The sequence below is a fragment of the Gopherus evgoodei genome, unplaced genomic scaffold, assembly GCF_007399415.2.
Source record: "Gopherus evgoodei ecotype Sinaloan lineage unplaced genomic scaffold, rGopEvg1_v1.p scaffold_69_arrow_ctg1, whole genome shotgun sequence".
Taxonomy (NCBI): Eukaryota; Metazoa; Chordata; order Testudines; family Testudinidae; genus Gopherus; species Gopherus evgoodei.
This window is the reverse complement of record NW_022060090.1, coordinates 495,483-521,012: the sequence shown is the minus strand read 5'-3', so window position 1 is coordinate 521,012 and position 25,530 is coordinate 495,483. Positions and strand designations below refer to the sequence as shown.

The window sequence follows — 25,530 nt, the reverse complement described above, 5'->3', positions numbered from 1 at the left end:
GCATAAACTGCCTAGAAGTGCAGGATGCACGAGAGCAAGGTCAGAGCTCTGCCACAATATGTTCTTGTTACCAATTAAAATGAAATTATAGGTGAAGTTATTGATTAAAGAGTAAGAGACTGTGATAATCTGAATTATTTTGGAAAACTGAAAGTTGTCTTGTTTTTGTGTTTTGTTAGTCATACAGGAAACGATGGCTGATCTTGAAAAGTTAATTTGATTTAATTTACCCTGGTTCCTCAACTGTTGTACAGCTCTAGTACCCATCAATCCAAAGACTGAGAGAAATGGAGAGTTCCAGCCATTGTCCTTTTAGTGACCAAAGGTCACTAAGCTGTCAGGAACACTATCTCTGACGATGCCACAGCACAACTGGCTGCTGAGCTCTGTGCCTTTATACTTACACACAACTATTTCAAATTTGATGACAATATATATCTCCAGATCAGTGGCACTGCTATGGGCACCCGCATGGCCCCACAATATGCCAATATTTTTATGGCCGACCTGGAACAACGCTTCCTCAGCTCTCGTCCACTCATGCCCCTTCTCTACCTACGCTACATTGATGACATCTTTATCATCTGGACCCATGGGAAGGAGACTCTGGAAAAATTCCACCACGATTTCAACAGCTTCCGCCCCACCATCAACCTCAGCCTGGACCAATCTACACTGGAGGTCCACTTTCTTGACACCACGGTGCAAATAGGTGATGGTCACATTAACATCACCCTATATCGAAAACCTACCGACCGCTATGCCTACCTTCATGCCTCCAGCTTCCATCCCGGACACATCACACGATCCATTGTCTACAGCCAAGCACTGCGGTACAACCGCATCTGCTCTAGCCCCTCAGACAGAGACCAACACCTACAAAATCTCCACCAAGCATTCTCAAAACTACAATACCCGCACGAGGAAATAAGGAAACAGATCAACAGAGCCAGACATGTACCCAGAAGCCTCCTACTGCAAGACAAACCCAAGAAAGAAACCAACAGGACTCCACTGGTCATCACATACAGTCCCTAGCTAAAATCTCTCCAACGCATCATCAAGGATCTACAACCCATCCTGGACAATGATCCCACACTTTCACGGGCCTTGGGTGGCAGGCCAGTCCTTGCCCACAGACAACCTGCCAACCTGAAACATATTCTCACAGTAACTGCACACCGCACCATAATAACTCTAGCTCAGGAACCAATCCATGCAACAAACCTCGATGCCAACTCTGCCCACATATCTACACCAGCGACACCATCACAGGACCTAACCAGATCAACCACACCATCACTGGTTCATTCACCTGCACATCCACCAATGTAATATACGCCATCATATGCCAGCAATGCCCCTCTGCTATGTACATCGGCCAAACTGGACAGTCTCTACGGAAAAGGATAAATGGACACAAATCAGACATTAGGAATGGTAATATACAAAAACCTGTAGGAGAGCACTTCAACCTCCCTGGCCACACTATAACAGACCTTAAGGTGGCCATCCTGCAGCAAAAAAACTTCAGGACCAGACTTCAAAGAGAAACTGCTGAGCTTCAGTTCATCTGCAAATTTGACACTATCAGCTCAGGATTGAACAAAGACTGTGAATGGCTTGCCAACTACAGAACCAGTTTCTCCTCTCTTGGTTTTCACACCTCAACTGCTAGAACAGGGCCTCATCCTCCCTGATTGAACTGACCTCGTTATCTCTAGCTTGCTTGCTAGCATATATATACCTGCCCCTGGAAATTTCCACCACATGCATCTGAAGAAGTGGGTATTCACCCACGAAAGCTCATGCTCCAAAACGTCTGTTAGTATATAAAGTGCCACAGGATTCTTTGCTGATTGTCCTTTTAGTATCTTATTGTTCCTCTCTCTGTTTTTTGTGCTGGCCTTTCTCTTCTATCATTTTCTGCCTTTGTTTAATTGGTAACAGTTGGTTTCCGTCACTCACATTTGTTTGTTTAAATCTCTATCCGTTGTGAAATAATTGTTTTTGCTTGTTCAATAACTGTACTCAAGTGCTGTGTGAGATACCGTAGCAATGGTCCACAGTAAAATTAGTAACCTGGGATACTTTGGAAAGAGAGGATCTGGGATTTCACCAAGAATCTGGTGATCTAGGCTGGACCCCAGAGGGGGACACATTGAAAGAACTCAGGGGTTAGGGTGGCTGCTATAGCTCAGAGGAGGGTCCTTGAGTTCCAGCAGGCTGGTGAGTTTGGTCACTAACATCCAGCTGCCAAATGTAAAACTCCCTTGTGGCAAGTGGCAACAAGGAGACTCACAGTCCTCAGTACCCTGAGAAAGGTCAGAATGTGTCTCTATGTTGTTTCACCTGTCAAATTCACACAGGGAAAGCTCCTGACAGCACAAAACTCTGCCCTATGAAATCATGGAACATATGCTCTTCGCTCTGTGAAAGCATGTAAAGAATCCAAGCTCTGGAAGACAGGGTTTGGGTCCAGAGTGACCTAGACAAATTGGAGGATTGGGCCAAAAGAAATCTGCGTAGGTTCAACAAGGAGAAGTGCAGAGTCCTGCACTTAGGATGGAAGAATCCTATGCACTGCCACAGACTGGGTGCTGACTGAGTGAGGTGGGATTTGATAGGAGCCTTCCACTACCTGAAAGAGCAGGATTGTGGGCTTTCTCCTTGCCACTTTTGCTGGGCTGGGCAGGCATCCCGGAGGTCTTTCTAGAAGAGAATTGAGAACTGAGTTAGAAAAACCAATGTGAAAACCAGAACCTCAGGTTTAGACTCTTTTATTTATAATATTAAATGTTCAATTCTAGTGTCACAGTCAATACAGTTGCTTCAGCCTGATAGTTGCCCAAAGGGAAACTTAACTTCTCTGCAAAGGGAGTGGAGAGAAAACACTTTTCAGAGTCCAAGAGAGACAAGGTGGGCGAGGGTAAGTGCTTGTCAAGGACCAACCTCTGTTGGTGAAAGAGACGAGCTTTGGAGCTAACCCAGCACCCTGCTTCAGTTCTGTGTAGCCTGAAAGGTCGTCTCTTTCCTAAACAGCAGTTAGAACATAAGAACAGCCATACTGAGTCAGACCAGTTCATCTAACCCACTGTCCAGTCTTCTGAAAATGACCAATGTCAGGCACCCCAGAGGACCCCTGGGACCAACATAGATACAATACCACCGCAACCAAGGTTAAAAGTCAATGCACATGGGAGAAGCATCTTTTGTTTCATTCCTTATGTACTAGTCCCATTGAGTTGCCATCTCCTTTTCTTCCTTTCTGTTAAAAGCTTTGGTGTTTTGCATAGAAACATTATTTCCCCAGGAGAGACCCAGGAGTGAGGGCTGCATTCCTGTACCAAAAAGTCACTAGAAGGGGGAAGACAAAGGCCTTTAGGACAAGGCATCTGTCACTGTCAAAAGATCATCTCCCTCCTGCAGGTCACTGGCAGCCTGAATTTGTTCCTTATCCTCCCAGAGTCTGGGGGCTGGAATCGGCACTACCCAGCCCCTCCGTATGTAGCAGGAACAAACACAAACCTGGTCTTTAAAACAAGCTGTCCCCTTCTGTCATAAGCAGATAAAAGTTAATAGCACAGAAGTCCTTTATATCTCTTTGACTGTAAAGGGTTAACAAGTTCAGTAAGCCTGGCTGTCACCTGACCAGAGGACCAATCAGAGGACAGGATACTTTCAAATCTTGAGGGAGGGAAGTTTTTGTGTGTGCTGTTAGTTTTGGTGGTTGTTCACTCTGGGGGCTCAGAGGGACCAGACATGCAACCAGGTTTCTCTCCAATCTCCTTGATACAGGTTCTTATAGATTCCAAATAGTGAGTACTAGATAGATAAAGCGAGTTAGGCTTATGTTTGTTTTCTTTATTTGCAAATGTGTATTTGGCTGGGAGGAGTTCAAATGTGTATTTTGCTGAAAAGATTCTACTTTGTACTTGTATACTTAGACTGGGAGGGTATTCCCAGTGTCTATAGATGAAAGACTCTGTACCTGTTCCATTTTAAATTTACAAAGATAATTTTTACTGGTTTTTCTTTCTTTAATTAAAAGCTTTTCTTGTTTAAGAACCTAATTGTTTTTTTTATTATGGTGAGACCCCAGGGGACTGGGTCTAGATTCACCAGGGAATTGGTGGGGAGAAAGGAGGGAAGGGGGAGAGAGAGGCTAATTTCTCTCTGTGTTAGGATTACTCTCTCTCTCAGGGAGAGTCTGGGAGGGGGAGAGAGAAGGAGGGGGGAAGGTGAATTTTCCTCAATGTTCTAAGATTCAAGGAGTTTGAATCACAGTGATCTTCCAGGGTAACCCAGGGAGGGGAAGCCTGGGAGAGGCAATGGTGAGGGAAAGGGTTTACTTTCCTTGTGTTAAGATCCAGAGGGTCTGGGTCTTGGGGGTCCCCAGGCAAGGTTTTGTGGGGACCAGAGTGTACCAGGCACTGGAATTCCTGGTTGGCGGCAGCACTACAAGTCTTAAGCTGGTAATTGAGCTTAGAGGAATTCATGTTGGTGCTCCATCTTTTGGACGCTAAGGTTCAGAGTGGAGAAATGTACCATGACACCTTCCTTCTCAGGGAAGATTTTTGTGTGAGTGAAGCTGAGCTTCAGTTCCCCTCTCCTGGGGTGGCGCCAGCTCCCAATGAGCTCTGTTTTCACCTTTACCCCTTTCAGTCACTCTGGGATCCAAACTCTGCTCCCAGCTGTCAGGAGGCTTCCAGCCCATCCACCCTGCTTACTAACTCTGTGGTCAGGTGTCATCCCCTTTGCCAGCACACAGAGCCTGCAGGATAACTACTCCTGCCAGATGCATTGGTGGTATAGTGGTGAGCATAGGTGCCTTCCAAGCAGTTGATCTGGGTTTGATTCCAAGCCAATGCAATAATGGCTTTTCCTCTTCTGGAAGTGGTTTAATTTCAGTCATATTGTATTACAATCATGTTATCAATAGAATGAGACAATAAATGTGTCAAAGTCCAGCAAGTCATACAGGATGGAGGCATACAAGGGGCTGAAATGTGTCATTGGAGAAAGACAGAACACAGAGCATTTCCTGCATGGAGTAACAGTGACAACGTGTGACTACGCAGGGTAATGCCCTGAGCATTTCCTGCATGGAGCAACAGTGACACTGTGTGGCCACTCAGGATAATCCACAGAGTATCACTCCTATGTAGAGGCTGTAGAGATTCCTGGGGGGCTTAGGGGTTGTGGGGGGCACAGATAACTACGTCCAGTCTGGAGGCATTCTGGTGGGAATTAGGGGCTTCATGGGGGACACAAATATCTATGTCCCGGCTGGAGAGGTCCCTGGGGATTTAGGGAGTTGGTGAGGGGCACAGAAACCTACGTATGGAGGGGTCCCTGGGGGACTTAAGGGGTTGTGGTTGCGCAGATACCTACGTCCCAGTTGGAGGGGGCCCTGGGGAGCTTAGGGGATTTGTGTGGCATACACACACCTACAACCAGGCTGGTTGGGGCCCTATGGGTCTTAGGGAGCTTGTGGGGGGCAGAGATACCTATGTCCAGGCTGGAGAAATCCTGGGGAGGGCTTAGGGGGTTCCTAGAGGTCACAAATATCTACATCCAGGCTGGAGGGGTTCTGGGGGTATTAGGGAGTTGGGGGGGCACAAATACTTATTTCGAGGCTGCAGGGGTCCCGGGGTAGCTTTGGGGCATTTTGGGGTACAGATACCTATGTCCATGCTGTAGGGGTCTCTGGGAGGATCAGTGAGTTCGTGAGGGTGCACAGATACCTACATCCAGGCTATAGGGATCCTTGGGAGCTTAGGGGTTTTTGGGGGACACAGATACCTTCATCCAGGCAAGAGGGGTCCTGGGGACCTTAGAGATACCTGCGTCTAGGCTGGACGGGTTCCGGGGGGCTTAAGGGGGTTGTGGGGAGCTCAGATAACTATGTCGAGGCTGGAGGGGTCCCATCATGGCCTAGGGGGTTTGTGGGGGGCACAGATACCTGCATCTAGGCTGGAGGAGTTTCAGGGGTCTTAAGAGGGTTGTGGGGGCACAGATACCTATGTCCATGCTGGAGGGGTCCCGTCATGGCTTAGGGGATTTGTGGGGTCAGAGATACCTACGTCTAGGCTGGAGGGGTCCTGGGGGGGATTAGTTGTGTTGGGGGGAACAGATACCTACCTCCCGATGGTAGGGGGCCCTGGGTAGCTTAGGCAGTTTGTGGGGGTCACAGATACAAACATCCATGCTGTAGGGGTCCTGAGGGTCTCTGTGGGGCTCTGGGGGGTCACAGATACCTACCTACAGGCTGGAGGGGTCCTGGGGGTCTTAGAGGGTTTGTGGGGCGTACAGATGCCTACATATGGGTTCCCTGGGGGGCTTAGAGGTTTGTGGGGAGCACAGATACCTTTATCCAGGCTAGATAGGTCCCAGTGGGATTAGGGGATTGTGGGGGGCACAGATACCTATGTAAGAAGAAGCAGGATGAACTCTACCCTGACATCTGGTGGTGAATTATGGCGAGTGTGGAAAAGAATTTCAGGGGCTGATTGTGTTTGCATAAGCACACCCACCCCACCTGCCACTGCCACAGCAGCCTGGGATGGTTGCTTTGGTAGCTGTGGTATCCCCAGTTTATTTGTTGTTGGGGTGTGAGATGTGGAGTATTGTCACCCTGATTGTGTGGATGAGGATCTGTGAAACTGCTTTGAGACAGGGATTCTCACCATCAATTGAGTGGCACTCGCTAGACAAGGGAGTGGGCTCCTTGGGTGAGTCAGAAACACCAATTGCACCTTCTACTCTTTTAACAGTTGAATAGCATAGCTGATTTTTGATTCTCTTAAGAATTGAAGTTCCAGGTTCTTGAGCTGAAATCACTAAAAAGCTGTGCTAGCTGGCGGGAAAGTCTGAAGCTATATTGTGGAGCAGAGCAGCTGATGGACAGGAGTAGTTTGTGGGATGGTTGAAGTGGCCCATAGAGTAAGGTGAGCCAAGCAGTTTTTGGAGACAGCTGGAGCAGATCACAGGCCGGCTGGTGGAGCAGAGCAGCTGGTGGACTGAGCTGAGCAGTTCGTGGGGAAGGTGGAAGCAGAATCCCACGGAGAGGCAGGGCAGTCAGCAGTGGACCACGTAAGGTGCCCCTTTCTACCCAGGCTGGCAGGGGGAAAAACCCTGCAGATAGACTCTTGAACTCTGGGGCTGCGGGACTGTGGATGATTTTGGGGTTGCTGGACTCTTGAAACATTTGAGGTATTGGACTTTGGAGTCTTGGGGTGATTTGGGGGTTGCTAGACTCAAGAGCCTAGGGAAAAGGACAAGGCCTAGTTGAAGTGTTTTCCCAATTTAATGCTATGTTGTTTATCTCACGTTATTAAACATTTTCTGCTACACCCAGACTCTGTGCTTGCGAGAGAGGAAGTATTGTCTCTTTGAGGCACCTAGGGATGCATATGTAAAAATTTCCCATGGTGGGGTCTCTAGCTGGTTTGCATTACGTTGTAGCGAAGGGACCCCTATGTATTGAACCCAGTTCTTGCTGCTGTGAATTCAGCCTGGCAGAAGAGTTCCACCTATGTCCAGGCTGGAGAGGTCCCTGGCGGGCTTAAGGGGTTCGTGGGGGGCACAGATATCTAGGTCCAGACTGTAGGGGCCCCTGGGGGGCTTAGGAGTTTGGTGAGGGGCACAGATACCTACGTCCAGGCTGCAGGGGTCCCGGAGGGGCTTATGGGGTGTCACAGAGTATGGTGAGATCCGGCCCTGCACCCCTCTTCCTGGGACACACAGTGACTCAGCCAGCCAGTAAAACAGAAGGTTTTTTTGGCCAACAGGAATGAAGGATACAGCAGAGCTTTTGGGCACAACCAGGACCCCTCAATCAAGTCCTTCTTGGGGTTCAGGAAACTCAGTTTCCAGTTTGGGATTCCCTGAATTCCAACAACCCAACTCCAAACCAAAACTGAACTAACTCCCTCCAGCCGGCCCCTTCCTTTGTCCAGCTTCCCGGGCAAAGGTGCTGACCCCTCCCTCCTGCCTAGCTCGAGTTACAGGCTTAGGTCCTGTCCCTCACCTAAAGTCACCCACTGCTCTCCCATCCCCCTGTCATAAACAGATAGCTAAGGGTTAATGTTCTTTTACCTGTAAAAGGGTTAACACAGGGAACCTGAAACACCTAACCAGAGGACCAATCAGGAAACAAGACTTTTTCAAATCTGGGTGGAGGGAAGTTTTGGGTGTGAGTTCTTTGTCTTTGTCTTGGGTCTGACCCTCTCGGCTCTGAGAGTGATCTTTCTGTCTCCTGGCTTTCTAATCTTCTGTTTCCAAGTTGTAAGTACAAAGATAATAAGACAGTAAGTTTATATTGTTTTTTTTTTTGTATTTACATGTGTGTAGTTGCTGGAGTGTTTTGAATTGTATTCTTTTTGAATAAGGCTGTTTATTCATTTTTCTTTTAAGCAATTGACCCTGTATTTGTCACCTTAATACAGAGAGACCATTTTTATGTCCTTTTCTTTATTTTTATATAAAGCTTTCTTTTTAAGACCTGTTTGAGTTTTACTTCAGTGGGGACTCCAGGGAATTGAGTGCAGCTCACCAGGGAACTGGTGGAAGGAAGAAGTCAAGGGGAAAATCTCTTTGTGTTAGATTTACTAAGTCTGACTTTGCATACCCTCTGGGTGGGGCGGGGGGGGGGGAGAGATTAGCTCTCTCGGTACTTGTGTTTCCAGGACTGGAAGCAGGGAATCTCCTAGGGTTGTCCAGGGAGGGAAGCCTGGGAGGAAGTAACAAGGAAACAAGGGGAGGGGGTTATTTCCCTTTGTTGTGAGACTCAAGGAATCTGAGTCTGGGGGTCCCCCAGGGAAGGTTTTGGGGAGACCACAGTGAGCCAGACACTGGCTGGTGGCAGCTTTACAAGGTCCAAGCTGGTAACTAAGCTTGGAGGTTTTCATACTAACACCCATATTTCGGACGCTAAGGTCCAAATCTGGGAAAAAATGTTATGACACCCCCCACAGACAGTCCCTACTCCGTCAAAGTAATGCCCAGAGCATTTCCCGCATGGAGCAACAGTGACACCGTGTGGCCACACAGAGTATTGCCCAGAGCATTTCCCTCACAGAGCAACAGTGACACCGTGTGGCCACACAGGGTAATGCACAGAGCATTTCTCTCATAGAGGAACAGTGACACCATGAGGCAGCAGAGGGTAATGCACAGAGCATCACACCTACGTAGAGGCTGTAGAGATCCCTGGGGGGCTTAGGGGTCATTGGAGGTATAGATAGCTATGTCCAGGATGGAGGCATTCCGGGGGGCTTAAGGGGGTTTGTAGGGTCACAGATACCTACATCCAGGATGGTCAGGACCCTGGGGGAGTTAGGGAGGTTGTGGGGGGCATAGGTACTGGTGTCCAGGCTGTAGAGGTCCTGATGGGGATTAGGGGCTTCCTGGAGGACACCAATACCTACGTCCGGGCTGGAGAGGTCCCTGGACAGCTTAGGGGGTTGTGGTGAGCACAGAGGTCCCTGAGTGTTTAGGGACTTGGTGAGGGGCACAGATACCTATGTATGTCCTGGAGGGGTCCCTGGGGGGGGCTTAGTGGTATTGTAGGGGACACAGATACCTACGTCCAGGCTATAGGGATTCTGGGAGGGCTTAGGGCGTTGGGGGGGGGGCACAGATACCTACATCCAAGTGGAGGGGTCCCAGGGGGCTTGGGGGGTTGTGGGGGGCACAGATATGTACGTCCAGGCTGGATAGGTTTTGGGGAGGATTAGGGAGTTTTGCGGACGGCAGAGATACCTATCTCCAGGCTCTAGGGGTCCCTTGGGGGCTAAGGGTTTTTTTGGGAGGCACAGATATCTATGTCCAGGTTGGAGTGGTTCCTGGGGGGTTTAGGGAGTTCCTGGGGGGCAAAGATACCTAGGTCCATGCTGTAGGGGTCCCCGGGTGGATTAGGGGTTTTCTGTGGGGCATAGATACATACATCTAGGCTGTAGGGGTCCCTGGGAGGCTTAGGGGGTTTGTGAGGGGCAGAGATACCTATGTCCAGGCAATAGGGCTTCCAGGGGGAATTAGTATGTTGGGGGAGGCAGAGATACCTAGGTCCAGGCTGGAGGGGTCCCGAAGGGAGTGCGGGCTTAGACAGTTTGTGAGGGTCACAGATACCTGCATCCAGGCTGGAGGGGTCCCTGGGGGGCTTAGGGGTTTTTTGGGGGCCCCAGATACCAACGTCCTGTGACCCCCACCAATGCACTAAACCCCCAGGGAGCCCTCCAGTTTGGATGTAGGTATCTCTGCCCCCTCAACCCCCAATCCTCTGGGGACCCCTATAGCCTGGATGTAGGTATCTGTGCCTGCCCCGACCCCTAAGCAACCCCGGGATCCCTATAGCCTGAAGTTAGGTATCTGTGCTCCCACAAACCCCTTAAGCCCCCCAGCTACCCCTCTAGCCTGGACATAGATATCTGTGACCCCCATAAATGCACTAAACCCCCAGGGAGCCCTCCAGTTTGGATGTAGGTATCTCTGCCCCCCACAACCCCCAATCCTCTGGGGACCCCTATAGCCTGGATGTAGGTATCTGTGCCTGCCCCGACCCCTAAGCACCCCCGGGATCCCTATAGCCTGAAGTTAGGTATCTGTGCTCCCACAAACCCCTTAAGCCCCCCAGCTACCCCTCTAGCCTGGACATAGATATCTGTGACCCCCATAAATGCACTAAACCCCCAGGGAGCCCTCCAGTTTGGATGTAGGTATCTTTGCCCCCCACAACCCCCAATCCTCTGGGGACCCCTATAGCCTGGATGTAGGTATCTGTGCCTGCCCCGACCCCTAAGCACCCCCGGGATCCCTATAGCCTGAAGTTAGGTATCTGTGCTCCCACAAACCCCTTAAGCCCCCCAGCCACCCCTCTAGCCTGGACATAGATATCTGTGACCCCCATAAATGCACTAAACTCCCAGGGAGCCCTCCAATGTGGATGCAGGTATCTCTGCCCCCCACACCCCTCAATCCCCTCGGGACTCCTACAGCCTGGACGTAGGTATTTGTGCCTGCCCCGACCTCTAAGCACCCCCATGACCCCTATAGCCTGAAGTTAGGTATCTGTGCTCCCACAACCTCCCTAAGCCCCCCAGCCACCCCTCTAGCCTGGACGTAGGTATCTGTGCCACTCACGAACCTTATAAGTCCCACAGGGACCTCTCGAGCCTGGACATAGGTATTTGGGCCCCCCACAAACCATATAAGCCTCCCCAGAGACCCCTAAAGATGGGAGATAGTTATCTCTGACCCCAACAAACCCGTAAGGCCCACAGAGACCCCTATAGCCTGGAGATAGGTATTTGTGCACCCCAGAAACTCCCTAATCCTTCCTGGGACATCTCCAATCTAGAGATAGATATCTGAGCTCCCCACGAACCCCCTAATCTCCCCCGGGACCCAGACAGCCTGGATGTCGGGTATGTGCGACCACAGCCCCTCTATGCACCCCAGGAACATCTACAGCCAGGACGTTGGTATCTGTGCCCCCCATAAATCTCCTAATCCCCACATGAACTCCTACAGTCTGGATGTAGGTAACTGTGCCCCCCACAACCCACAAAGCCCCCCAGGGACCTTTACAGCCAGGACGTTGGTATCTGTGCCTCCCATAAATCTCCTAAGCCCTCTGGGACCCCTCCAGTGTGAACATAGGTATCTGTGACCTCCCAGAAACCCCATAACGCCCCAGGAACCCCTACAGCCTGGACGTAGGTATCTGTGACTCCAACGAACCTCCTACAGGCTGGACATAGGTATCTGCACCCCCACACCTCCTAAGCACCCCTGGGACCCCCATAGCCTGCAATTAGGCTTCTGTGCCCCCCACGATCCCCTAAGGCCCCCTGGGACCCCTACAGCCTGGACGTAGGTCCCTGCTCCTTCAGGGGCTGAGTGAGTCCCCCCACCCCCAACAGCCTCAGGGGTGGGCGGGGGTGCGGGGCCAGCAGCAGCACAGCCCGTCCTGCTCCCTGGGGCTGCCCCACACCTCTCGGGCTGATGGCTCTGCCACGGCCTCCACGTGAATCACTGCTCCCCACCCGCCAGGCTCGGCTCCGGCCACAGCAGCATTGGGTGCCCCAGGGAGCCTGGCTAGGCCGGGGCTGGGGGCAGTGGTAGGTTGGGGGGAAGGGAAGCTCCAGATACTGGCAGGAGGGAGGGAGGAGAGAAGCCGAGTTGGAGTAGGGGAGGAGAAGCCCTGGACTGGGCTGGAGCCACGGTGGGGCCGGGGGGGAAGGATAAGCCCCGGGTCCCTGCAGGAGCTGCAGTGTGGGGGAGAAGAGCCGCAGGGTTGGGAGCAGGGCCGGCTTTAGGCCGATTTGCCCGATTCCCCCGAATCGGGCCCTGCACCTGAAGGGGCCCCGCGCTCGCTGTCTCCCGGAAGCAAAGTTCTGCGTCTCCCGGAAGCTGCAGCTGTTGCTGCTAGGCAACGAGAGACACGGGCCAGCACAGGGCTGAGCAGAAGCAGCCGCGTGGGTGTTGCAGGTCAGGAGGGGGAAGGGGCAGAAGGCACACGTGCTTTACAGCCTTCCTTCCCCTCCCCTCCCCCCAGCACTCACCTGGAGGGGACGCCGAGGGGGACAGGAATCTCTGCAGTGGAACTCACCTACCTGAACAGCTGCTGGGGCTCCCAGCGGTGAGTGTCTGACCCTGTGATTTCCCGCAAGTTTGTAAGATTGGGTTGGTGTTGTGGTTTTCGTGGTGTTGCTGTTTGAGGGTGAGTTTGTGCCTGCCTGTGTCTGTTTCACAACTAAAGTCGAGATCATGTCATGGAACCCTGTGCTGTGAACTCCAGGTGAGAGAGAGAGAGAGAGAGAGGGAGGGAGATTTGGAGGAGGAAATCAAATACATCAAGAGGGGACAATGTGAAAGGTCTGCAGCATGGCACGGCAGGCTGAGACTTTTATCCCCTCTCAATCTCCCTGCAGAAGGGGAAACTGAGGCACAGCATGATCTGATTCCCTCCTCAAATTATTTTGCAAAGGAAGGAGACTGGGACTCCTATCCAAACCAGTTCCCTTCCCATCAGCTCTGCTTTCCCTGCTGCAAGACCGCTATAGGGGCTGAATATTTCCATTAAACTATGGCTCCTTCATTTGCCCTGCAACAATAAAATAGACTGGCTTTTTGAGGGGGGGCGAATAGCCGCCCCCCAAAGCTATGTGGATATTAAGGTTTTTTTGAGGAGGGGCATGATAATATTCTAGATCAATCAAATGCCCAGCTCAGCTTTCTAGCCATCCAGCAGCTCTAGGGCAGGGAAGGAAGGTGCTCTTGGTGCAGAGTGGTCACAAAACAGGGGTGAATTTAGCGGGGGGTTGAGAGGTCCACTTGAAATCCCACCCGATGCAGCCACACAGAATCACTGGCAGCTCTGGGAGAGGCCAGGAGTGGAAGCAGGTGGCCTGGGGGTGAGGGGACATTGCCCTCAGTCCTGGGCTCTGGGATGGACTAGGCTGGGTGGTGGGTTCAGTCTAGTCTTCCAGCCTGTTGCTCTCACTGGAGTTTGTGGTTTTCATCTGGCTCCACCAGAAAGATCGAACAAGCCCAGTAGAAAAGGAGAGTGAGAGAGGCGGGAAGGAGTTTGTAAGGAGTTTAAGTGACCCATCAGCGAAAGAGTAAAACCGAGTTTGACTGGGTTTCCCTGCAGCCACCACTCCTGCAAACACTGGGGAAGGGGCAGCTCCATCCCCCACTGAGGCTATGGTGAGGGGCATCAGGGGAGGAAGGAAGCCACATGGCAGTCCCTTCCCCTCAGCAGCCTCCTCCAGCCCCCAAACTCTGTCTCAAAGCCTGCACAGCACCCACCCCTCCACACTCCCTCCCAGAGCCTGCACCCCTCCACCCTTCCTGCACCCCACCCCGTGCCCCAGCCTGCACCCAGCACCTAAATTCCGTCCCACTCAGCCCTGGGCAAAGCTCCTTGGTCTGGCTCCCAGCCCCTCTCCAAGGGTTGCAGCTGTCTGGAGGTGCCTGCCTTCCACACCTTCCTCATTCACACCTCATTCATTCAATAGGGCAATTGATTACAAAGTGGAGGAAAGCTCTTATTCTACTTCTAGCAAAAAGACATTTTTCTTTTACCTTATATACTACCTTAGGGGCCCGCTATAACATTGCCAAGGTTCAATACAAAGTCATGTAAAAGTTATACAAAAATGCATAATGCAGAGATTTATCTACAACTGCATTGACTGCTGTGTGCAGTAATATAATGACCCCTGGGTCTCTGAATGAGGCTACATACTGGGGGGGAGGGCGGTGCAATGGCGAGTCGGGGGTAAGCGGGTCGGCAAGCCGCAGGTGGACAAAGAGGTGAGCAGTGAGCCAGCAGGAGTTCTAGGGGCAGGCATGGGAGTTTCTGGCAGGGGAGGGAGAAAGTGAAAGGAGGCAAGTGGTGGGTGGGGGACTGACTAGGAGGGACGCAGCAAGTCAGCGGGGGACTAGGGGGTGAAGAAGGGTATGATGGTGCGGCCGAGCGGAGAGGAGGTGGTTCCTATTTTACTGCTGTGATCTGGTCATCCTATGTGTGTCAGGTTTCAGAATAGCAGCCGTGTTAGTCTGTATCTGCAAAAAGAACAGGAGTAATTGTGGCACCTAAGAGACTAACAAATTTATTTCAACATAAGCTTTCATGGGCTACAGCCCACTTCTTCGGATGAATAGAATGGAATACTTCTTTTTGCCTATGTGTGCCATTTCTCTCCCCCCCCCAAACCTTCCTCTTTGGCCCACAGCTGTTTTGACAGGGTGGCGCTGAGGAAGGAGGGTTTGTTTCTGCAAGATGGGCAGTGTTGGGGGGAAAGAGGGGGCATAAAATAAACATTATTGAAGAAAATCAGTTGAACAACTATCGAAACATAAATTATTTTCCTAATATGAAAGTGAAAATCTATAATTAATATTCTTTTAGACTGTGGTGACTTCTATCAATATGGGCAAGAGATCAAGAGATATTTGTAGAAAGCACCCAAGTGGGAGTAAGAAAAGAGCCATATACAATATGATGTAATGTATGTAATATATAATTTTGTTATTATGTATACAGTCATGGAAAGTAAATAATACATGGAAGAAATGAAAGGTGATTTTTTTAGTCATCCCTGCCGGGGCCCCATCGAAACTATTCGAATTGGGCCCCACGCTTGCTAAAGCCGGCCCCTGAATGTGGGTGCAGAGCTGGTTGAAACCCCAGACTCCAGGAGTCCTTCTCCAGGTTTGGCTGTCCAACGGAGAGGGTGTACCTAGTGAGTCCGGCAGAGATCAGTCCTGGGTCCGGTACTATTCAATATTTTCATGAATGATTTGGAAAATGGAGTGGAGAGCATGCTTCTAAAATTTGCAACTGACGCCAAGCATTTTGGAGTACAGGACTGAAATTCAAAACGCCCTTAACAAATTGGAGACTTGGTATTCTTGAGCCAAACTCCATGGTTGGGCCCCTCTCTCTAGACTGGGCTGAAGTGAAACCCCAGAGCCAAACACTCCTCCTGAGCAGTGAGCTCCAACCTTGAATGGTCAGATGCTGCTTAGCACTGTCAGAGCAGTTTTGCTGCGGGATTCTCCCAGCACTTTCCAATAGCGGGAAAGTATAAAATCCCCATTTGTATGCTGGGGACAGAGCCCTCGAGTGAGGAGCAACTTTCCCAAAGTCCCCCAGGAAAAGGAAAACAACCAGTAGTGGAACCAATAGGAAACCCAGCAATGGAACTCAGGAATCCTGGTGGTGAGGTAGGGTGACCAGATGTCCTGATTTTATAGGGACAGTCTCAATTTTGGGGTCTTTTTCTTATCTAGAATCCTATTACCCCCATCCCCATCCTGATTTTTCACTCTTGCTGTATAGTCACCCTAGGGTGTGCACATGTGTGGGTCCCAGCTGCTCCCTGCCCCACTCATTGAAGCAGATGTGCAGGGTTACTGCCCTGGGAACTTCAGGGCACCAGTGGACATGGGGCTGGCTGGAGGCAGGGCAGGGTCTGACTGGAGGTGGGGTCTGGCTGGGTAAGGGGTGCGGGGCTGGCTAGAGAGAGGGGTGTCTAGGGCAGGCTGGATGGCTTCAGGGCAGGCCACAGGGGGTGCAGCAGGGATTGGTAGGGCTGGAGACAGAGTGTGGGACTGGCTGGCTTCAGGCAGGGGGGGTGCAGCAGGGGTTGGCTGGAGACAGGGCAGGGGGTGCAGGGCTGGTGTGGGTTGGGGTGTGTGGGGGGGCTGGCTGGCTTTGGGCAGGACCACGGGGGTGTGGCTGGAGACTGGGCAGGGGGTGTGGCAGGGGTTGGATGTGGGCAGGGCATGGTGTGTGGAGCTGGCAGGGGGAGCACGGTTGGCTGCAGACGGGCTGGCTGCAGGCAGGGCATGGGGTGTGGGGCTGGCTGTAGGGAGGGCAGGGGGTACAGGGCTGGCTGTAGGCAGGGCAGGAGGTATGGGGCTGGCTGGAGGTAGGGGCTGGCTGCAGGCAGGGCATGGGATGCGGGGCTGGCTGCAGGGATGGCAGGGGGTGGAGGGCTCACTGAAAATGTACTGAGAGGTATTTTAAGGTGAAGATAACACCATGGTTACCAGGTGACTGGCACATCCTGCATTAAAGAAAGGAAGGGACCTGGAGTTAATAGTCTGAAGTATTTGTTACCAACCCTGTCACTGTCTGACCCCCTTCAGCTCGGAGCAGGTTTGTACGTTGCTGGGTGGAACGCACAGACTCCTGCAGAGCAGGGGCAGCTGTTTCCATGGCAGAGAGCCTGGCACTTAGGACACTTTCTACACTTGCTCTTTTGAAGCAATTCAATAAAATAACAGTGGAGCTCCCCCTTGGTGCAAAAACGCTATTTTAGGATCTAAACAGGAGGCTTCCAGCACTAGGACACCTGACCAGAGAGCTCAGTGGGGGCATAACAGCTGCTGACTCTGAGGGTCCTGGGCTAAATCCGCTTGCAGGTGGAAGCGTGTTGATTTATTTGCTCGATAATGAGGAAGGATAAGATTTAATCACAGGTTTTTTTAGTAAATATCATGGACAGATCATGGGCAAAAAACAAAAAATCATTGCCCATGACCCATCCATGACCTATACCATAATTATCCCTCATTGAATCTTGGAGAGGGAAGCCCAGAGGGGTCTGTGGCACCAGCTGTGGGGGCAGGGAGTCCAGGGAGCCCGTGGCACCATGTATGGGGGGGAGAAGCCCCAGGGGAGCCCCCGAGGCCAGCCCTGCTCTGGCCACCTTGGGACAGGTGCCAGGAGCCACCGAGCTGTGGCTGCTCCTGCCACCCTTGGAACCACTGCTCAAGCTGTCCCCAGGCCAGCTGCTTGGGCAGCCACGGAGTCAGCCACACTGGCCACTGCAGAAGTCACAAAATCTATGACTTTTGCAACCTCCGTGACAGACATGGATCCCCAATAAAGAGACAAACCCCTCCCTGCTGTGACTGCAGTTCCTGGAAGGAAAGAGAAGAACAGAAAGTGAAGAGAGAAGGAAAGAGAGAGACTCCCTGTCACCTCTCTCCCTGCTGCCTCCCCCTTGTAGTCTATAATCCCATCCCACTGGGTTCGCTGTGTTGGTGCCATGGGGGTGACACTAGAGTTCTGGGGATTTAGGGGAGCCAAGGGGGCTCTTCACTTCTCAGCATTTCACACAAATTTGTCTTAAGTTTCTCCTATGGGGGCCTCTCAGTCAGAGCTGTACTTTACCTCCTTTGGGGGGGAGGGAGGTGTAAATTGTGGAATAGGCAGAGGTCTCCCATAAAGGGTCATATTGTTCTGGTGACTCATTTTGGCCGAGGTCACACATCCTCTGATACAGGATCATGTGTGGAACATGGAAACTCTGGCTTTTCCTAACTGCTGTAGAGTGTGAGTTCTGGGCAAGGGCAGGGGAGAGGGAGCCAGAGGAGAAAGGCAGAGACATTGGAGAAGGGTAATGGGGGAGAAGAGACAGAGAACACAGAGACAGTAAATGATTGAAGCAGAACAAGTGTCCCAGCTCCATCTTGGTGTTCACAGAGCTGGGTAGTTGTAGGTTTTCCAGTGTCAAGTCTGAACTTTGATTCTAGCAATGTGAGTTCAACTATCAAGGGGATCTCCACAGACCTGATCTCTCTCCCCCGGCTCCTGTTTTAGTATTTTTATTTTGACAGATTTGGCTTAACTGTGATCTTCTCTTTCCCCACCTGTATTGCAATTTGGGTGGATTTTGTTTTGCTTTTTTTTTTTTTTTTTGGTTCCCTTTGTTCATATCATTATAATTGTAACAGCAAAGGAATCTGTCGGAGCAAAAACTGACTGAAAACTTTATTTCCCCATCATGCAGGAACATCAGATAAATATCCGCACACAGCTGGGATCACAACATGGAAGGCCAGGGGATGGGAGATGCAGGTTTCCAAGTGCTTTGTCTTCTCAGCCCCTTGTGTGCCTCCATCCTGTGTGAACTGCTGGGCTTTGCCACATTTTTTGTCTGAGTCTATTGATGATGTGATTGTAACACAATGTGACTGAAATTAAACCACTTCCAGACAAGGAACCAACAAAAGAGAAAAGCCATTATTGCGTTGGCTGCGAATTGAAGCCAGGTCAACTGCTTGTGAAGGCAGCTATGCTCACCACTGTACCACCAATACATTTGGCAGGAGTAGCTTTCCTGCAGGCTACGTGTGTTGGTAAAGGGGGTGACACATGACCATGGAGCTAGTGAGCAGGGTGGATGGGCTGGAAGCCTCCTGACAGCTGGGAGCAGAGTTAGGGGGCAAAGCTGAAAACAGATCTCATTGGGAGCTGGCCCCACACCTAACCCGCCCCTAGAAGAGGGGAAGTGAAACTCAACCTCAATCATAGAAAAATCTTCCCTGAGAAGGAAGGGAACAGCTTGTTTTAAAGACAAGGTTTGTGATTTTTCCCCACTACATACAGAGGGGCTGGATAGTGCTGATTCCAGACAAGACTCCGAAAGGAGAAGGAAGAAATTCAGGCTGCCAGTGACCTGCAGGTGGGAGATAATTTTCTGTCAGTGATAGATGCCTCGTCCTAAAGGCCTTTCTCTGCCCCCTTCTAGTGGCTGTTTGGTACAGGAATGCAGCCCTCACTCCTGGGTCTCTCCTGGGGAAATAATGTTTCTGTGCAAAACAGAAAAGCTTTTAACAGAAAGGAGAGAAAGGAAATGGCCATGCAATGGGACAGGAATGTAAGGAATGAAACACACGATGCTTTTCCCACATGCATTGACTTTGAACCTTGTTGTTTGCGATGTTGTTATATTCGTGTTGGTCCCTGGACGTGAGATATGGGGCAGGGAGGTGGGGGCTCACATATCATCTTTCAAAGGACCAAGGAAGGGAGTGGTATTTACTCCTCCTCATAACACAGGAACTAGGAGGGGTCACCAAATGAAATGAATAGGCTGCAGGTTTGAAATGAAGTATTTCTTCATACAACGCAGTTAACCTGGGGAACTCTTTGCCAGAGGATGTTGTGAAGGCCAAGACTAGAACAGAGCTAAAAAAGAACCAAAGAAGTGCATGGAGGACAGGGTCAACAATGGTGATTAGCCAGGATGGGCAGGGATGGTGTCTCTAGCCATTGTTTGCCAGAAGCTGGGAATGGGCAACAGGAGAACCACAGAGCAATGACAAAGTTGGGGGTAGCCAGGTTGTCATGGGCGAGTAGTTAAGGGGATGCATTAAAAATCCAGCAGTCACCCCCCTCCTCTCCACCCCCAAGCAGCTTTGAATCTTGACGACTCTGATGCTGAGTTTCTACTGCCTCAGCATCCTCAACCTCCACTGGAGGCCGGTGTAGGGTCCTTAGATCCCTGTTCATACTTCATACCCCAGCTGATGCACCATCCCTGCCCGGCAACTCACCATCTGCCCCAGGAGAACCAGCTGGTGGGCTGCATCCCCCGGCAGACAGCTTATACTGCTCCCCTCAGAGCAGCAGCCACAGCTGTTGGCAGCTAATCCCCATCTAAGGCTTTGGGGAAGGAACTGGGGATCACTTCCTTTTTCTTCCATACATCGAATCTCACTGTGTTTGAACACATTTCTCTCTAAAACTGAATTCAATTTAGAGCCACACCTCCCATTTCTGCTTTGTAAGAGCCTCATTCCTGTACAGAAAACATAAGAACAGCCGTACCGGGTCAGAGCAATGGTTCATCTAGCCCAGTGTCCTGTCTTCCAACAGTGGTCAATGCCAGATGCTTTAGAGAGAATCAACAGAACACATAATCATGAGGTGATCCATCCTGTTGCCCATTCCCAGTGTCTTTACAGTTGTGAACACAAAGAAACATTTGGGGGCCACTTGCAGCTACTCAGAATCATAGATTAGGGTTGGAAGAAACCTCAGGAGGTATCTAGTCCAACTACAGGTGCTTTTCTGCAGAACTGCCGCCTAGCCAGTCTGTCCCCAGGCTGTAGCAGCGAAGGGGATTCCTCCTTCCTAAGTGCAGGACTCTGCACTTCTCCTTGTTCAACCTCCTCAGATTTCTTTTGGCCCAATCCTCCAATTTGACTAGGTCACTCTGGACCCAATCCTTACTCTCCAGTGCTTGGATTCTTTACATGCTTTCACAGAGCGAAGAGCACATGTTCCATGATTTCATAGGGCAGAGTTTTAGGGCTATTTTGAGTCAGGGAGCTATGCTATAGGGAGCTTTCCCTGTGTGGATCTGACAGGTTGATCAACATAGATGCACACTGTGACCATTCTAAGGGTGCCAAGGGCTGTGAGTCTCCTTGTTGCCACCTGCCACTACTAAGGAGGACTTTTGGCAGCTGGATGTTAGCGACCAAGCTCACCAGCCTGTCAGGCAGTCAAGCACCCTCCTCTGAGCCACAGCAGCCCTGACAGTTGACAATAGAGGCACCTTAATCCCCGAGTTCCTTCAATGTGTCCCCCTCCAGGGTCCAGCTCCGATCACCAGATACTCTGGGTATGTCTATACCACCTGCCGAATCGGTGGGCAGCGATCGATCCAGCGGGGGTCGATATATCGCGTGTAGTGTAGATGCAACACATCGAGTGCTCTCCTGCCGACTGCTGTACTCCAGCTCGGTGAGAGGGGCAGGCAGAGTCTACGGGGAGCTGCAGCAGTCGACTCACCACGACAAAGACATCACGGTAAGTCGATCTAAGTACATTGACTTCAGCTACGTTATTCATGTAGCTGAAGTTGCATAACTTAGATCGATTCACTCCCCCTCCCCCAGGGTAGACCAGGGCTCAGAAAAATCCCAGCCCCTCTCTGCCCAAAGCAATGGTACAGCCCAGGTTACCAGTTTTACTGGTATCACACATAGCACTTGAGCACAGTTATCGACTAAACGGAAATTTATTTAACAAGGGACAGATTTAAACAGAAACAAATGTGAGTGATGGAAACCAACCGTTACCAATAAAACAAATCACAAAGTGCAACCAACACTTTTTAATAGCTCCCTTCCCTAGCTAAGTAGACTGAAGTGTGAGGTGACAGTCTATTGCAGTGATTGCTAGTCCCCAGGGACCATGCCCCTGCCTTTCTTGAAGCACCGCTGTCAGTAGTGATCTCCTTGGTGAATGGACCCAGAGTGTTTCTCTCCACTTTGTCATAAACTGAATCAGTCTTTTGCGTATATTCACAGAATGGACCATTTCCTCATTGTCATATTGTCCTTTTCACTTCCACAGGGTTTCGATGTCTATAATTTGTGTTTGATAGTTTTCCACTGGCTTTTCTGGGCTGGTGCAAAGGTTGACAATGCAGCAATACATCGCGTAACTGGCTAGCAAGGGACGGGTGACAATTCCCTCCCATTTGAATGGGCTGCCTCCAACAAGACCTGTGATTGGGGTGACTCACTTTCATGACAATACCATATGGGACTAATTTTCCATATACTTACAAAACTCCTTCAACAGAACTCATATACACCTCTTGCAGTGACCAGGAGTAACAATAATTTACAAGCTTTCACTAGAGATCCCACTGCTAAGCTTCCTGGATAAATATCATAAAAATTAGTGCATTAGGTGTGATGAGTTTGTCAGGTCTGAGGCAGGAGTTTCTTGTGAATTATTTGACCTCTTTGCCAACTGCCACCAAAGAGCTTTTATCACACATGCACTGAGCCATACAGTCACACCCTGATAGAACAGAAAGGCCAGCACAAAAAACAGAGAGAGGAACAATAAGATACTAAAATGACAATGGTTGGAACTCTCTATTTCTCTCAGTCTTTGGCCTGATGGGTACTAAGAGCTTTTCCCTCAGTTGAACCAGGTGACCGGATACCTGGCTCAGGCCTCCATAGTAGGAAGCTTTCTCACATATAGGGAGATGGGTCAAAATTGGAATTGATGTCATGACTTGATTCTCAAAGGGGATCAATCTGTCTAAAGCTCTGTCTACCCTTCAAACACTGGAAATATTCTTCTGACAACCTAACACTGTCTACACTGGGGCTTAGGTCACATTAACTACTTCTCTCAGGGGAGTGGATTTTTCACACCCCTGAGAGATGTGGTGATGTCAACATAGCTTTTCAGTGTAGACCAGCGTTTGGATGGCTTTTTGATATGAAAGGCAATGGACTTCGGCCTTTTCCTTGGTATTGATGGCTGACAGCTGCAGCTTTCCTACCTGCTGGACACGTCCTATGACAGATGGCAGGCCTCTCCTTTGCAAATTAGAGAAGTGGGGAAGTCAGTGACCCTTACAGTGTAAGTGGGTAAAAACTTAAGACAACTTGTCTCCACGAGTAGTTTTCCTTTTAATAGAAATTGACTCTGAAGCTAAGCAAAATATGTTCTATTTGAAATACAAAAAATAAAAACTATACAGGCCCAATATTATCTTATACACTGTCATAAACAGATAGAAGGAGTTAATAGAACAAAAGTACTTTATATCTCTTTTGCCTGTAAAGGGTTAACAAGTTCAGTGAGCCTGGCTGTCACCTGACCAGAGGACCAATCAGGGGACAGGATACTTTCAAATCTTGAGGGAGGGAAGTTTCTGTGTGTGCTGTTAGTTTTTGGTTGTTGTTCACTCTGAGGGCTCAGAGGGACCAGATGTGCAACCAGGTTTCTCTCCAATCTCCCTGATACAGGTTCATATAGATTCCAAATAGTAAGTACTAGGTAGATGGCGAGTTAGGTTTACGTTTGTTTTCTTTATTTGCAAATGTGCATTTGGCTGGAAGGAGTTCAAATTTGTATTTTGCTGAAAGGATTTTAATTTGTATTTGAATACTTAGGCTGGGAGGATATTCCCAGTGTCTATAGCTGAAAGACTCTGTAACTATTCCATTTTAAATTTACAAAGATAATTTTTTTTTCGCTCTTTAATTAAAAGTTTCTTGTTTAAGAACCTGATTGGTTTTTTTTATTCTGGTGTGAGACCCCAGGGGACGGGGTCTGGATTCACCAGGGAATTGGTGGGGAGAAAGGAGGGAAGGGGGAGAGAGAGGCTAATTTCTCTCTGTGTTAGGATTACTCTCTCTCTCAGGAAGAGTCTGGGAGGGGGAGAGAGAAGGAGGGGGGAAGGTGCATTTTCCTCTCTGTTTAAGATTCAAGGAGTTTGAATCACAGTGATCTTCCAGGGTAACCCAGGGAGGGGAAGCCTGGGAGAGGCCACGGGGGGGGGGGGGGGAAAGAGTTTATTTTCCTTGTGTTAAGATCCAGAGGGTCTGGGTCTTGGGGGTCCCCAGGCCAGGTTTTGGGGGGACTAGAGTGTACCAGGCACTGGAATTCCTGGTTGGTGGCAGCGCTACAGGTTCTAAGCTAGTAATCAAGCTTAGAGGAATTCATGCTGGTACCCCATGTTTTGAACGCTAAGGTTCAGAGTGGGGATTTATACCATGACATACACTCTAACACCTATTCTCCCACTCCAACCTTTGGAGTGAGGTTTTCTACCAGAACTCCCTGCACTACAGGGGGTAAATTAAATCCAAGTAACTTTTGAAGATTAGCCATCATTTCCTGTACAACTAAAAAAAGAAAAAAACAAGACAACTTCCAGTTTTCCAAAATAATTCAGATTATCAAACAATTAGTCTCTTACTCTTGAACCAATAACCATCTATAATTTCATTTTCATTGGTAACATTAACATATTAAAAAATCACAAATTCGTGTCATATATGTTAGTTTTCTTTTAATCCCCATTGCCAACACCTGAACCTTGGCTCAAGTTGTGGTTTGTTCCAACACTTCTGAGAGTTCATATATCTCTGGTTCTTCTGTCATGCGTGTTGGTGGAAGGTGTCTCCTATGTGGGAATGTTTGCATCCTGAGGAAAAATACCTCTCGTCACACTTTAAATCTTTCGAAGTAGTAGGAGGTAGGGGAGAAGTGATGTAAATGCATAAAACACAAGAGAAAACTCTAGTCTTCACTACAGACATTTATTGGTATAATTATTGCTCAGGGATGTGAAAAATCGAGACAGCTGAGCAACATAGTTACACAGCTCTAATCCCTGTATAGATAGCGCTATGTCAGCAGGAGAGCTTCTCCTGCCAACATAGCCATCTGAGACAATATTGATTTAAACAACTTAACTATGCTGTGCTCATATGCACTTCCCTCAGTTACTGGGGGGTCTGCTGTTGTTCCCCATTTCCAAGTGGAGATTTTAAATCACTGCTGCGTCTTTGTTAGCATGTGCAGTAAATTGGAGAGTTCTCTCCTGTTGACAGAACTGCACTTGAACTTTCTCCATGTCATCATGGAAGGATGGGGAAAAGCAAAGCTGAAGTGAGAAATGATGACTTTAGCAAATGCTCATTTGTCTTCAATTCTCCAATAAATCTGAGCTGAACTAATATCTAATTGTGTGACCACAGAGCCATCAAGAAAGATAGAAACCCAGATCACAGAGAGATAGAATACATGACAATGAAGTGTAAATTGAAATTTCAGAGCAGGCTACATCTAATTATTTAGAATCAGGACAAGAGATTCTCCCATCACATTCTCCTCTAATCCATTCAAACATATTTCAATGAGCACTGTCTCAATAGTCAGTTATGTTATTTACAACATGTTTAGTATCCTAGCATTCCCATAATGGGGGGAAAAAGCAGCCACCTTGCAGAATTGGCTTTACCAATAGATGGAACCTGGGATTTAAACTCCAAATGATCACACTGTATTTAGGATCCATTTGAATTCCCCTTCCAGCCCTTTGATACTTTCATCTCCAGTCATAGCGACTCTCGCATAGGATTAAATAAGTCAAAGCATCATCTCCAAGCACGGACAACTGAGAACACTTCATCACATGACACTTTGAGAAGTGGAGGGGTAGAATGTGATGACGATAAACTCTGCCTGGCTCAGACAAAAGGTAACAGTTCTGCCGTGATGGGGAAGGACGGAATCTCTGAGTCACCCCATCTCCTTCCAGGTATCAGAGGGGTAGCTGTCTTAGTCCAGCTCTGTACAACGTGACCAAGAGTCCTGTGGCACCTTGCAGACAAACAGACATATTGGCGCATAAGCTTTTGTGGGTAAATCCCCACTTCATCAGATGCATGTAG

General features: G+C 49.5%; 2 protein-coding genes across 2 annotated transcripts in view; both read right to left on the bottom strand.

Moving 5' to 3' along the window:
• LOC115643738 (zinc finger protein 660-like) overlaps positions 1-25,530 on the bottom strand; it is a 579,185-nt gene that overhangs the window by 80,745 nt on the left and 472,910 nt on the right. The gene's annotated exons all lie outside the window — the stretch shown is intronic.
• LOC115643735 (zinc finger protein 135-like) overlaps positions 24,006-25,530 on the bottom strand; it is a 62,182-nt gene continuing 60,657 nt past the window's right edge. Inside the window, exon 3 of the transcript XR_003998362.1 lies at positions 24,006-24,278. The gene's annotated coding sequence lies outside the window, so the exon portion shown is untranslated. The remainder of the gene's footprint in view (positions 24,279-25,530) is intronic.